This window comes from Lathyrus oleraceus, chromosome 4 (assembly GCF_024323335.1).
Source record: "Lathyrus oleraceus cultivar Zhongwan6 chromosome 4, CAAS_Psat_ZW6_1.0, whole genome shotgun sequence".
Taxonomy (NCBI): domain Eukaryota; kingdom Viridiplantae; phylum Streptophyta; class Magnoliopsida; order Fabales; family Fabaceae; genus Lathyrus; species Lathyrus oleraceus.
The window spans coordinates 498,482,131-498,498,407 of record NC_066582.1 but is presented as its reverse complement, the minus strand read 5'-3'; the positions used below and the strand labels follow the sequence as shown (position 1 = coordinate 498,498,407).

General features: G+C 36.7%; 1 long non-coding RNA gene across 5 annotated transcripts; it reads right to left on the bottom strand.

The window, feature by feature from the left end:
* Positions 1 to 2,724: 2,724 nt before the first annotated feature.
* LOC127076792 (uncharacterized) lies at positions 2,725 to 5,926 on the bottom strand. Of its 5 annotated transcripts, none has more exons than XR_007786882.1 (5): positions 3,919 to 5,926; positions 3,749 to 3,841; positions 3,348 to 3,525; positions 3,150 to 3,226; positions 2,725 to 3,026 (listed from the first exon to the last, which is right to left on the bottom strand). It is a non-coding gene; the product is annotated as an uncharacterized LOC127076792 (long non-coding RNA). The 5 variants fall into 5 exon arrangements; XR_007786881.1 differs by having other exon boundaries at positions 3,184 to 3,226; positions 3,919 to 5,925; XR_007786880.1 differs by having other exon boundaries at positions 3,179 to 3,226; positions 3,919 to 5,924.
* Positions 5,927 to 16,277: the final 10,351 nt, after the last annotated feature.

Sequence of the window (16,277 nt, the reverse complement as noted above, 5' to 3'; positions counted from 1 at the left end):
TTGTGTTTTGCTTTGAAACGCAATGTCGCGGATAGCAAGAGTCGCCACCGACTTTTCTTTTATCCAATAAGGAAAGGCGGAAAAGAACAGGAAAGACCTTGATTAGATTTTGGGTTCGGAGGTACATTATACAAAGGGAAGGTGTTAGCACCCTTTGTATCCATGGTTATCCATGGGCTCTTAACTGCTGAATCACTTATGTTTTTCTTGTCTGAAAAAGTGTTTGAGAATTACTTAGAAAATGTTTTGAAAAGAGAGTTTAACTTTGCAATGATTCTTGTACGAATGTATACAAAGTATTTATCTCGTTTAATTTTGAAAGTTGTTTAGAAAAATATAACTGGGTAATGATTCTAGTACGAATGTATACCAAGTGGTGATTTTCTAATAGATGTTTTGTAAAGTATGAGGTGTGAAAGGTATTTTTAGTTGTGAGTCAGCATTTAAGAGTTGTACCTACCCAAGGTCTTTATGGGTATTTCCTATCCTTATGAGGGTAAAATTGTCCTTACTATTGAGAAGTAAGTAGTCTTATCCTTTGGATGTAAAGGGACATCGTAGGGTCGTCGATTGGTCATTGAAGGCAACATTTGTAAGGATACCTTAGCATTCGAAGGGACGATCATCATTTTAACCGTAGGCTACCACGAAGGGTCATTGAGGGACAAAGTCATGTATTCGAAGGCAACATTCGAGGGACTATGATGATTTGACCGAAGGGTCTTTACTAAGGGTATCCTCACCTTCGCGGGACATGACCGTAATACCGTAAGGCAACTAAGAGAGGGCCAAGATCATATATTCGAAGGCAACATTTGTAATCAGTTAGGTAATTATGATGAATCTCCACAAGGGTATCCCACAAATAAAGTGGAATACCTAGCAAGCTACCTTCTTCGGGAGTATGTGAGCCCTCACAAAATTCAGCAAACAGGTCAGAATACCAAATGGGGTGCGGTCAATAGTTGCACCGAACAAAGGAATCGCAGCAGTTATAATGTCAGGCAAATACTACACAGCTATGATAGAACATGTCAGATAAGCACAAAACAGAATAAAAAATCAGCGACTGTCATGTTCGCTACTGCCTCGCCTAACGAAGGCTTGGCGAACACTCGCTACATATTCGCTTAGCGATGTGCTAGCGAACGGCTGCGGGTTTTGAGTTTAATAACAGTACGATTTCAGCAAGCTCCAAACCCTATGGCATCCATTACAGCAATTACATGGTTAAACATTCAAGACATCCATGCATACTTAAATCCACATGCAAACCCTAAGATACATTTATAAATTCAAGCCTAATGTCACATGTAAATTGGGAGCATAAAGCAGTGGTGGTAGTGCAAACCTGTTTGCAATTGAATTGCAATGTTGAATTGGCAGATCACTCTTAGGGTTGGCGTCGGATTGAGTTGGGCGGAGGTAACCTTTGTGCAGATGAGTTTCCTTCAGGGTTTCCCTTAGGGTTGCTCTGAATTCTCTTGGTTAGCCTCCAGGGTTTGCTCCGATTGCCTCTGTTAGGGTTTGCTTGCTAGGGTTTTCCTTCCTCTCTGTCTGTTCCCTTTTCTGAATGAGGTCTTGGTATTTATAATAGTTTTTTTTTGACCTGGTGGGCTCAGAATAAAGCCCAAAATTTCTGGTACTCGCAAGCTTCGCTAGGCGAAGGATTTTGCTCGCCTAGCGAGCAAGCCATTTTAAGTCATTTTCTGGATTTGGCCACCTGTGTGCTGGGCCTTTGTTCCTTTAATATCAATGTCTTGAAAAATGAGTTGGAGTGTCTTGAAAAATGTCTTGCACGGTTAACGGGCAAATTTTGGGGTATGACACATGGATATTCATTATTTTCCGCTGCGAACGCATATTCTTGAATATTCATGATAATTGAAATGTGTTATTTTAAATGACCAGGTGTATTGTATGTTGATGATGAATGATGTTTGGTTTTTGAAAGCTTTTAGTTTTTGAAAACGTCGATGTGACGCCCTTTTATTTATATGCGTGCTTATTTACTGTGATTATATATTAAGTATTCTGGGGTAGAAAAAGGGGTGTTACCGCATACCCCAAAATTTGCCCTACCATTCACAATGGTCATCTAGGTCACTAACCCTAAACATTTTCATATCATCATAAGAATTCATCTGCATAAGCATGATTCAACACAAGAAGACAAGTGACATGAGTTCATGGCTTTATGCTGACACCTACTGGAAACTAGGGTTTCCCAAAAACTTGGAGATGTCCCTAGATGCTTGGGTACTGTGCCTATACTTTGTGTGTAAACTGTGGCTTCTTGAGGAAGCAAAACCCTAGTTTGGGGATCCCCACTTGATCAGGTTGTCTTTAAACCCTGATTTAATCTTTCATGCCATTGTCATTGCCATTGATTCTTGGTCCATGAATATCTGGTTAGGTCCTAGTTCATTATGCATATAAATCCTTGCTAAGATCCTTGTTCCATGCTGTCATCGATCATTCAAGTCATAGCCTTGATCATCATTCATGTTATTCCATTCAATGCCATTTCAATACATGTTATCCTTTTCCATTCAGGTTCGAGCTATCATTTAAGTCCATGTCAAATCCATTCATTTAACAGTTCAAGTGTATGCAAGATTCATGTTCAAATCCACCAACTCATCCATTTCAATCTTTTTCTCAAACATGTTCATACAATAATTCTCATGCAAGATTCAATTTAATATCCAAACTTACTTCATTTATGAATATCAATTACCATTACAAAGAATAAAATGTTCATTACACCAAAAAAAGAGAGAAGAACAAAATATACATAAAATTTGAAGTGTTGACCTTGATCAACGGTTGACTTTTTGGTCAACTTTGACCAAAGTCAACCCCATCCCAGAAAACCTAAATTCCCAATCCCTGATCATAATCCTAAGTTTCAAATCCTATTTTGATCTTCAGTTTGCTTTTGTACATGTGACTTCAAGATCCCATTTTAATGTCATACTCCAAGCTATTGCTTAACTAGGTTTGTTCACCCATCCAACCATGACCTATAAATGATAAAAAGCAAGACATGAATAAAGTCATAACACCATGATACCATCACAGTCCATAATGAATGAAGGCATGATAAAGCAAGTCAGAATTGAAACATGTTTGAACTGAACCAGAACTTGCTAATTTCATGACCATGTGGCTGCACCTTACTTGCAATGAAAAACCATAACAATGAACCCTTCACCAAGTCATCCTGTAATAGAAACATAATCCACAAATCACAATGCATTCCATTGATACATAAATCCATTCAGAACATTTCACAAACCTAGAACATCAATGCTACAAAATCTAGGTCAGGACAGGGAACTAACCTACTGTGCAGAACCAGGTGAATCCAACAGTTGCACCAAGAAAAAATCAAAAGGCCTGAAACCAATCCCTGAGTGCAACCAAGCCAATGTGTATTCATGTTGTGGTCCAGTCCAGTTGGGAAGCCATGTTCCAGCTTGCACCAACGTAGAAGGTTACAGCAACATCCTGTTGTAAAACCTGCAGAACCACATCCAAGCATGCCATGAAGCATTGCAAAACTTCAAGCAAAACCATGTTGCAATACAGTATAACCAAGCAATCCACTTGCAGAGTTAAGTCAGAGCAAGGAGCATTACACAACATACACAATACAGAACAAAGCCAGACCTCACAATCCATGCAATACCATAATTTTGCAGCATTAAACATCTACTACAACATGGGACCAAGGAGTCATTACCAGAGTAAGTCCATCACCATGATGCAGCAACATGTTTCAGTATGATATGCATTTGTATGAATTCCTAAAACACCACCACCCTTCATGAGCAAGCTGGCAACAATGAAAAATGAAGTATCATAAACCAAGGCCAATAAGCAAAACATCCTACTGCAGAACTACAAGATTACCTGCTGCAAACGAACACTTGAACCCCTAACCATCATCATGAGAACCTTGTTATAGTAATCCATGATCTGACTTGGCTTGTAGTCTTTCCACCATCACCACTTGACCAAGATCATTACACAACCTGCAAAAACTTCCAGCAAACCAACTCAGACCATGAACATGAATCTGCATAAACAACAAAAGCTTGGAACCAAGTTGAACATGCCATCAAGCTTCATGAATCTGCTACAAACATTGCCCAAACCTGTAAATGGACCATCTGCAGAACAAAACCTTGCCAAACGTCAAGCCTGCAACCCTGAAGACTAACCTGTAGACCTAGGCAGATCATGCACTATGGAGCATATGCACAAACCAAAAATACATGCACAAAATTGTAACAAACCTAAAGCATAAACCCTGTAATGCAATAATGCAGCTCAAGGTAGATGATGTATTGATTCAGCAACCATATAAGCATGGGCAACTTGAAATCCCAAGTGGCAAGGTATCAAAAATGTTAAGCATCAAGTTACACAAGCAAACAGTATGGGTATGCCAGCAAACTAATTAGAAATACAAGCCCAAAGAATCAAACGATAATGTGTAGTATAAGCAAATGTATAAAATACCAATAAAGCTCATCAAATATGCATGTGTAAGTGTAAGTGTGGAAGAGAGTTTCTAGAAGGGTTAATGATTACTCTGGTTTTGACCCACTAACAATTTTGAAAGGTTAATCCAGTCAGATTCATTTCCGATTCCCGGTCTAATCGGTTGAACCAGACGGTTCAATTCGGTTTTTAAAATATTGCTTACAACCTTAGGCTTGAAAAATGATGTTAATATGTTGTTGAATAATGTGGGGATGCACTATCTTGTGCATTCTGATTTCTCGGTGTTTGCAAACCTTACCCTAGAGTTTCTTTGTACTTTAGAAGTTAACATATATAGGGTATCGGATGACCCCACCGATGAAGCTATAAAACTGAAAACCACTGGCACAGTGAGTTTTCGGTTGCACAATTCTAATTATGAAATCTTGATTGAGACTCTGGAGGATATCTTTCACGTCCTTACTGATGGAGAAGGCGGTGTCCTCAAGTGTTTTAACTCAAATCAATTATGGGCCGAGATTGCTGGTGAGACCCCCTACATTACAAAGAGTGCCAATGCCTATCGCGTTTAAAATCTGTTTTTAAATAGATTCACAATGTTCTTGCACACACCCTATTTGATATATGAGATAGCATATGGAATGCTTCCCTAAGAGAGTTTTATCTCCTTCATGCCATGATTAATGGATATTATGTTAATATTCCTACTTTTCTGGTCAACCACCTTAGTCGTGTCGCTAACTCCACCACGAGAGTTATAGTGATAGCGGGTTAATTTCCCGCATAGCAGAACATGTGGATGTTGTTTTTTCTGAGGACATCAAGCTCCCTATTTTGGGACGCTCACGTTGTGATTTAGAGTCCCTTTTGAACATGGGGATGCTTTACCACGATAGTGAATCATATGGCCAAATGTACACATGAGGGATGGACTTTACCTCCCAAGCATGAAAATAAGAATAAGATCTAAGAAAAATTGGTTGTATACTGTTGGAAACCCCTCCGAAGAGGAATCAGTGGAGGATGGTTTTCCTAGATATGAAACTAACCATGAAGGTGGTGTTAAGGACAAAGGTGAGACCCAAGCCCCATACCTATCAGGAAACCGAGCAATCAAGTAAATATCAGGATTAGTGGGGAGGGATGCACTCCAAAATGGAAAATTTGTAAGCAGAACAATAAAGGCAAGGAGAGGAACAGAGGAGACAAGGGGTCGAACAAGCACGACAAGGTGCTATGGTGGAAGACATTCAAAGGTCACTACAAGACCTATTTTCGCTTCCCACCTCCTCAATGAGGCATGTTTTGAGTTTCTCTTATCTCCTCCTTACTTGGATTGGAAAATTGGTGACAATGTCCGGTTTAAGTTTAGGGGATATTTTGTTACTTAATTATTTCTCTGCATTTCTGGTTGTTGCGTGTTTTTTATTTTTGTTTGAACAAATTTGCATATACCATTGTTAAAACATCCAAAAATTGAACCATATAAAAAATTTCTCTAAAAAGACTCATGATTTTAATAACTTGTTGAGAAAGTATATAGGACTGTTAGGAAGATTGTCTAAGTTTATAGGCCCGTGGAAAATCGATAAAATCAATATTACTTGAATACCCTTAGTATCCTAAAAGTGTCACGAGTTTAGAACATATTTTGTACCTAGTATTCAAAATTTGAGAAGTATTTCCTGAGTAATTTTTTATCATAGTACGACACACTTTAGACTCACATGTATGTATGCTTGGTTGAGAAAACAAAATCTTAGCACCAAAAATGATGAAAAAGACCATAAAAGGCAATTGCACCTTCTAAGTTGGGTAACCCTCGCATGCTTATTCATCCCAACAGTGATTGAATCTCAAACATCGTCCCAAATTGGACAATAAATAAACATACATAAGTGTGTAATTTCATCAGTAAATAAAGATAGCAATTGTTGCTTCTCTGGTGTCTAAACAAAATAAAAATCTAAATCAAACTTGTGCTTGTGATGATTATCATAATTAAAAGTGCTTTAAATTGATTTTCAAAATGAAATGGAAGAAAATTGATAAGAGACTTAAGCCTAAAGTGTAGCTAGAGAGGTGACCAAAGTAATAGACTATTGATTGTATTTGTTTTATGGTTTTGTGTTCCTGTAATGCCTATAGTGTTGGTGAGTACAAGGGAACTTGAACCTTAGTCGTTTGAAGTGACATACCACATATGAGTAATGACAAAGCTTTCATATTTTTGAGTTTTTAATGGACCGAAAAACTTCTTGATCCTAATTCTTTCTAAGCAAGCTTGTTGCTTGAGGAAAAGCAACGATTCAAGTTTGGGGGTATTTAATAGGCGATTAAAACGTCATGTTTCTTGCTTGTTTTCCCTTTGAATTCATGTGTGTTTTTGTCATTCTAGTTCGTTTTTATGCATTTTGTCTCCTATGCTTGTTTTCGGGAAATAAGAAGCTAGTGGAGCGAATAGGACAAAAAGAGGAGAAGATTGCACAAAACAAAACACTTACAATGCAAAATGTTTGATGACAACACGGTCTGGTTGTGTCCCATGACACAAGTCGTGTTTCCCCTTGAAGATCCCTCCATGTAAAGGCGTGTGAAATCAAAATAAAGACAGTAACATGCAAAATTGGATTCACTGAAGTTTAGGGAAGAAGAATAAGAGTTTATAAAGAGAAGAGAGAGGTTACAATTTACACGAAGAATGTAAATGTTCCTTAAAAAGTGAAATAACATTTATATAATGGAACGAGATAGGTAAGCAACAATCCAAAATGAAGTAAAACGGTAAGATGCAAAACAACTGTCAATTTTGCCTTGAAATTACCACAGTACTCCAACGCACATGAGCTTCCTAGACGGGAGAGACACATCGTAACTTAGAACATATGGGTCACGTGTAAGTCCAATCCTAAGAAGTTTCACAATGATGACATTAGCATTTAGTGTTTCTATTCTCATTGTCACTCACTCTGACTTTGTATATCTTTTTCACTTATAAAAACAAATGACATGTCTTAAGTATCACAACCTAGGGTGACACTGATTTAGTTCCCATTACTATGTTATGTAAATTGTTATGGGCCGGCTAGAGGCTCACTAGCGCAAAGGCCCATTCATCAATCCAAAGGGATAAGGTATTAGAGAAAGAATGTACCCACTATCTAGAAACTCGTACTTGATCCATACCACAGACGTTTATTCGTCGTTGAATATCATCCAATGGTTCCCAACATACCATGCTGAAAAGCAATGAGATCTTTAACCGTTCATCATATATAATGGATCCCACCCAAGATCTATGGTATGTTCTAACCATAATGTACTCTCACACTACTTTTCAATCAGTAACTGATTTGAGTGTTGAAGTGATAACTTTGCAGGTCCGTTCGTTCTCCGTTGTACCAAAAGGTTGATCCACCACACCAAGGCTTCCTTAAACAATTGTGGTTCCATAACAGAACAAAATTGAAATGAAAAAAAAAACTAATTTTAAATATGTAAAATTAAATTAAATATATTTAGTTATTCTCGAGTTGAATTGATTTTAATTTGAATTTAAGATAATTCAAATATATTTTTTATTAAAACTTATTATTCAATTCATTTTTAAATATTATATTCAAACATAATTTTTTTCATTAAATTCATTTTTAATAAAAATAATTTTACATAATCAACTAATTTAAAATTAATTTTATCCCCGCATGGCCAAATATATACTATATATTTAGTTATATTATGAAATCATTCAGTCAACAATTTAACCCTAAATTCATAATTGATGGAGTTTATTTCCTTTTCTCTTTTATAATTTTTTCAACTGAAGAGATTCAAATAAAATGTCACCAATTAAAAATTGAAGCCACAAGTATAACTTATGAGAATGTCACCAACCGTTTATTGAAGAAAGTGTGGTGTATGTAACATATATATTTCCAATAAACAATAAATTTAACACCTATGTTATTTCTATACCATTTCTTACACCTACATCGTAATCACTTTTCATACATACTATGAACATTACTATGAACGATGACATAAATGTGAACAATGACCGTGAATAATGACATGAACAATGCATGAACAATAGTAAACAAAATTGGTTAATTGCGTGTAAAAAAATTGGTTATTATAGTTTGGTTAATAAACGCTCAGATATTAAAAATAATTTTCAATAGCAAGATAAAGTTGGTTAATGAAGTGTAAAATGTTGGTTAGAAAGTGATGAAGTTGGTTAATAAACACACAAAGTTGGTTAATGAAGTGGAAAATATTATTTTTTATATATTTTTATTTACTTATAATAAAACATTGTTCACCGTATTGGTGAATAGTAAATATGGTGAAGTGTATGTTTTGAGTGTAAGAATATCATTTTTCTAAATTTGGCTCTATTTGACTTTTTTGTTTTATGTTTTTTAAATATAAATCGAGTATGACATACAATTGAAAAGATTAACTCTCGGGTTGAAAAGGATCATAATAGACGATCAAATTCTCCTTCAAAAAATTTAACAATGCTTCCTGAAAGAGAAAACCTTGCACGTCAAGATTCAGATGATTCTGACGGTATGGTGTCTATGGTTGCAGTAGCAGATAAGCATGTTTACTCTAAGATATGGTTCCTCGACACAGGTTACTAGAATCATATGACTGGTCGAAGAGTGTGGTTAGCATATCTTGACGAGTCGAAGAAGAGGAAGGTCAAGCTTGCAGACAATAGCTTGTTGCAAGCATAAGTTACTGGTAACATAGTTACTCAAAGGCGCAGTGGAGCAAAATTTATGATCAAAGATGTACTCTATGTACTTGGAGTAAAGTACAATCTACTAAGTGTTAGACAATTTTTCAAAAAAGGTTTCTCAGTGGTTATGAAAGATGGAGCCTTATAATTGTTCGACACCCAGAATAATTTGGTCTTAAAATCTCCTTTGTCGAATAATAGAACATTTAAGACCATGATCAGTTCGACTGAGATACAATGCCTAAAAACAGTTGTCGACCAAAAGCATAGTTTGTTGTGGCATTTGAGGTTTGACCATTTGAATTTTAGGTCACTCAATCAAATGAGTACTTAAGATATGGTAATTGGTATACCAAGTCTTGTGATGCCAAAAAAACTCTGTGAAAGTTGCTTAGTAGGGAAGTAGACTAGGAAGTTCTTTGTTTTGACTATGCCAATGAGATCCTCCTGCATACTAGAAGTAGTAAATTCAAATCTATATGGCCCATTTGAGGATCATACCATTGGTATAAACATGTTTTTTGTCTCATTTGTCGATGAGTATAGTCGAAAGCTTTGGATCTACCTGATCAGGCGCATGGACGAATTATTTTCAATCTTTAAGAGATTCAAAATGTTTGTCAAAAACAAGAGTGAAAAGAAGATCAAAGTTATGCGTACAGATGGTGGTGGCGAATACACATCCATCTTATTTGAAGAGTTATGTGTCGAACATGGTATTGATGATGAGGTAACTACTCCTTACACGCCTCAAGATAATAGAATAGAAGAAAAAAGGAGCATGATCATATTGGATATGGGTAAATGGATGTTAAAGAAGAAGAACTTGCCAAAATCCTTACAGGGTGAAGCAATCACCACTGTTGTTTATATTCTGAACAAGTGTCCTACCAAGCAACTGAAGAACATGGTTCCTGAAGAAGTATTTAATGATAAACAACCAACAGTGACTCATCTGAAGGTATTTGAATCTATTTATAACAAGGATGTTCCAGATGCAAGAAGAAGGAAACTTGATGATAAAAGTTAATTGATGGTCCTGGTAGGATATCATAAGACTCAAGCATACAAGTTATTCAATCCAATCAATGATAAAATCGTGATGAGTTGAGACATTGTGATTAATGAGAACTCTGCCTGGGATTTGAATTCATGTGACGCAACTAACAAGTCATTGATGAGTTATGGCTTTGATGAAGAAAGTAGGGAGCACGAAGAAATTCCAGCTAATGATGTTCTAGTCACAATCAAAGTCGAAGTAGACAATAGAGAGGGTATGGATAGCACAAGCTAAAGATCTCAAAGAACTAGAGTTCTCACAGGAAGGCTGCAAGACTGTGAAGTGGTTTGTGATGATGAAGTCGCACCAGGTGGAGATTTGGTTCATTTAGATTTACTTGCAAGAGTTGAACTAATCAAGTACGGTGAGGCCTTAAATGATAAGAAATGGAAGGAAACTATGATCGAAGAGTTACATTGATCGAAAGAAACAATACATGGGAGTTAGTCAAATTGCCAACACACATGAAAGTTATCAAAGTAAAGTGGTTGTTCAAGCTGAAGTAATTCTAATGGGTCGATCGAAAGACATAAGGAAAGAGTAATAGTTCGAGGATTTCTTTAGAGAGCAGGACTCAAATACTTTAAGGTGTATGCACCAGTAGCAAGATTGGACTGTCATATTGGTGGTTTCCTTGGCATGCAAGTAAGGTTGGTAGACATTTCACTTAGATGTGAAATCAACATCCTTAAATGGTCCCTTAGATGAAGTCATGTATGTCACACAACCTCCTGGGTTTGCGATATAGGAGGAAGCAAGGAAAGTGTACAAGTTTCACAAAGCTCTCTATGGTCTCAAACATGCACCTACATCATGGAACAAGAAGATCGACTCATACTTAGTCAAATTGAGATTCATCAAATGCAGGTCTGAGTATGGTGTCTATGTATATGTCATGTCACAAGATATAACCACTATCTGCTTATATGTCGATGACTTGCTAGTAATTGGAAATAACATGGAGAACTTATCGAAGTTTAAAGAGTTGATGAAGAGGGAATTTGAAATGTCGGATCTGGGAAACTTGTCGTATTTTCTAGGCATGGAATTTTAAATTACCAAGAAAGGTATGGTGTTGCATCAAATGAAGTATGTCAAAGAAATCCTCAAGAGATTCATGATGGATGCTTCGAATCCTGCATCCTCACCTGTCGAACCTAATATGAAACTGGAGAAACATGGAGAGGAGGACAAAGTCGATGTCACATTGTTCAAAAAAATTGTAGGATTTCTAGGGTATGTGTGCAATAGTAGACATGAAATAGGTTTCTCAGTCGAATTGGTAAGAAGATACATGGATGAACCAAAGGTGTCACACATGAAGGTTGCAAGAAGAATCTCGAGATACCTAAAATGATCGATAAACCATGGAATCTTGTTTCCACGAGTATTTGAAAGCAACGAAGTTGTGATTAATTATTATTCATATGTTGATTAGTGTGGGGATAAGGAAGATCGAAAAAGCACAACTGGTTATTTCTTTCAAATATTTGATGCCCCAATCTCATGGTGCTTAAGAAAGAAACTTGTGGTGGCTTTATCAACATGTGAGGATGAATATATACCAAGATCCTATGATGTTTGTCAAGCAATCTGGATCATATCTGTGCTGGATGAGATGGAGGTCGAAGTAAAGAAACATCTAGTGTTGTAGATCGATAACAAGTCACCCATCAATCTTGCAAATAATCCAGTTCCACATAGAAGGAGTAAGCACATTGAAGCTAAATTTCGCTTCCTAAGGGAGAAGGTAAATCAATGTTAACTTGAAGTGAGATATTGCTCAATGGAGCATAATTGACCGATATTTTCACCAAAGGATTGAAGATCGACAAAATCCTGACTTTGAGAAAGAAATTAAAAATAATCCAAATCGATTATGATTAGTTTGTGTTCTACAACTTTGATTATAAATGGGTATGTTGTGATATAATCTAAGTTAATATGTTACTTGGTTAACAAGTTAGTTTGTTATGGTAGTTAGTTGTGTTAGAGAATCAAATTAATAGTATTTACCTTTTTCTTTTAATGTTATTTATTTAAATAAACTCAGTCAATGTTGTTCCTTAGTTTGTGCTGAATACGTGGCCAGTAAGTTATGTTAGTGGCTTTATGGAGAGATTTTAGCAAATCTCTGAAACCGTCATATTTACTGTGTATAAGTAGGAAATCTTAATTTAATGAAAGAAACAACTTCCACAATATATTCTCAACTTATATGGTATCAGCCGCTGATCTTGGAAACCTATCCCTTCTCCAAAATCCTATACCATGGCTGCTGAGTTTTCCACAACCATTACTAACCCAAACGACGGCGCTCGTCCGTTCGTCATTGTGCACCTCACCAACGCCATAAAACTTACCCCTTCCAACTACATAACCTGGAAGTCGCAAATTCAGGCGACTCTCACAGGTTATGACCTTTTCAAGTTTCTCAACGGCGACCACCCTGCTCCGCCTAAAACTCTTACTGCCGACAACGTCACCACCTCCAACCTGGCGTTTACTTCCTGGATGCGTCAGGATAAACTCCTTTATGGCGCTCTGGTCGGCACCCTCGACGCCTCTGTCGCTCCGTTAGTCACTCGAGCCACCACCTCCAAAGAAGCATGGGATATTCTCGCCCGCACCTACGCCAACCCATCAAAGGGCCACATTAATCAACTCAAAGCCAAGCTACGCTCGTCCACAAAAGGCTCTATGTCGATCACTGAATACATTCAATCGATCACTTCGACTGCCGACCTGCTCGCTTCGCTCGGAAAACCGGTTGACGCTGACGACCTTGTCTCATTTGTCCTCCAAGGTCTCGACGGTAACTATCAGTCCATTGTTGATGCGATCAAGGCCCGAGATACCACCATCCATATTGACGATCTTCACGAAAAGCTCCTTGTCAAGGAACTCGAACTCCGCTCTGCAGCAACCAACTTGGCCGCACCGGCAACAGCCCTGAACGCACAGTCTCGTCCACGCACCAATCGGCAACGCCACCAGCCGCCATCCAACCGCTCACCCTCCACTCATTTTCGCCCTCCTCCCATGGTTCCCCCGCCACAAGCTCGGCCATTTCTTGGTAAATGCCAATGGTGCCGTGAAACGGGCCACGTCGTTGCCTACTGTCCTCTCTTCCGCCAACAGCATCCAAATGCTCGTCCTCCAACACTTCCCAGAACTCCTGCACCTCCACCCCCACCCCAGGCTCACACTGTCAACGCTGCATCCACATCTCAAAACTACATCGTCGACAGCGGAGCAACGCACCACGTTGTCACTGACCTCGACCAACTCTCCCTCCATTATCCCTACAATGGCCCGGACGAACTATTTTGCGAATCACTAACTCTGGAACTCTTTCACTTAGCACTTCTGCATCTTTGTTTAATTTACCCGATACTCTTTGTGTTCCACAAATGACCAAAAATATCATTTCTGTTTCTCAACTTTCAAATCAACATAACTGTGCTATTGTTTTCTTACCCCATTCTTTTCATGTTAAGTGTCTCAAAACAGGCAGGATTCTTCTTAATGGGCCTTGCAGAGACGGCTTGTACGTGTGGCCCTCCTCTCCTACAGTTCTGTCTTCGTCCCGCATCTCCAGCCCATTATGGCACCATGCCTTAGGTCATCCATCTACTGCTACATTTAAATTAATTCAACAACAACTTCGAATTCGCTCTCCCACGTTCGAGCAATCTTATTGCACCTCTTGTCAATTAAATAAGAGTCATAAGCTCCCATTTTACAATTCCAGTCTTTGTTCAAACTATTTTCTAGAAGTTATTTTCTCTGATGTATGGACCTCTCCAATATTGTCGTATGATGGATTCAAATATTATGTAGTTTTTGTTGATCACTTTACACGGTATTCTTGGATTTATCCCCTCAAACGCAAATCCGATGTCCAACACACATTTATTAAATTTCGATCACTTGTCGAAAATTACTTCAAAACAAAAATCAAAATCTTCTATTCTGATAATGGCGGTGAGTTTATTGCTCTCCAAAATTTCCTAAGTCAAAACGGAATAAGTCACTTTACTTCACCACCCCATACTCCCGAACACAACGGTATATCTGAACGTAAACATCGTCACATAGTCGAAACTGGTTTGGCCCTACTAACACACTCTGGTATGCCACTTGAGTTTTGGCCTCACGCACTTCTCACCGCGGTATATCTCATCAACCGTCTTCCTACCCCAACCCTTCAAAACCAATCACCTTTTTCTATTATTTTTAAACAAAATGCAGATTATGCTAAGTTAAAAAGTTTTGGTTGTTTGTGTTTTCCGTGGTTAAAACCATACACTGCTCATAAATTGGAATCCAGATCTGTTGTTTGTGTTTTTGTAGGTTACTCCGCCACCGGATCCACCAACCTGCCATATATTGTGATAATATGGGTGCCACCTTTCTCTCCTCCAATCCTGTATTCCACTCCCGAATGAAACACATCGCCATCGCCTATCACTTTGTTCGAGAGAATGTGCAACACGGTGTTTTCCGGGTAACCCATGTGTCCACAGGCGACCAGCTCGCCGATATTTTGACGAAGCCTCTCCACCGTCCACAGTTTGAGTCCATCATCAACAAGCTCGGACTTTCCCAACGGCCGTCCGGCTTGCGGGGGCGTGTTAGAGAATCAAATTAATAGTATTTACCTTTTTCTTTTAATGTTATTTATTTAAATAAACTCAGTCAATGTTGTTCCTTAGTTTGTGCTGAATACGTGGCCAGTAAGTTATGTTAGTGGCTTTATGGAGAGATTTTAGCAAATCTCTGAAACCGTCATATTTACTGTGTATAAGTAGGAAATCTTAATTTAATGAAAGAAACAACTTCCACAATATATTCTCAACTTATAAGTTGAGATACCAATAACCTACTTATATATATACACACACACATATATATATATATATATATATATATATATATATATATATATATATATATATATATATATATATATTGTAATTCAGAATCAATCGATCAATATAATTAATTTTCATTCTCTCTCGATGTCTATCTCAATCCACGTAACTAATTGACTAACTTGGATTATATCATATCACTTCTTGGATTGAATTCGAATCTAGAACTTGTGATTATGATAGAATCAGTAAAAAAAATTAATATAAAGACCAAATATACATTTTATCTTGTCTATATATTTTTTAAAATAAAAATAACATATTTAAAAATAGGTGAAATAAACTATCTGAATAAAAAAAATCACATACAACCAGAAAGAGAATACAAAGATAAAACAAAATAATCTTTAAAAATTGCTACATTTTAAAAAATTTAATAATCAGTTTTTAATCTTGTATATTCAAGTGACATCTTTTAGGACATGTCATTAAAGATCTTAAAATGTTATATCAAAAATAAAATCTCTTTTGACATGGTAACGACAGAATTATTTTAGATATTCCATTTATATTTTTATAGTGTAAATGAATATATTTATAACCCATGGTAGTGATATAAATAATAAATTTATTCTTTATTTACGTCAAAAATATGGTCATATAATGTTTGATTACTTTTAGAGAAAAATAATGGGTGTTTATGAGTCTTGATAAAAAATCTGGATACTATGGATCAAATCATATATATACACACTAAAAACATTTATTTTATATGATTGTATTATGTTTATATATATAGATAAAAGACAAAAGGTTACAGCAAAATGGAAAAATAATTTAAATTTGTTAATATAATCACATTATTTATTTACGGATAAAGAAAAATTGATTTTTTTAATAAAAAGTCATTTAAATACAAAAGTAATTAAAATAAACCTCAATTAATTAAAGATTTCTTTACTTTAGACTAAATAAAATATTTGTGACATTAAAAAAATTAACGCAAATAATGACATTCAAAGGTTTGACTGTAATTCAAAGCTTTTTCTTTTAACAGGTAAGAAAATCTGATTTAACT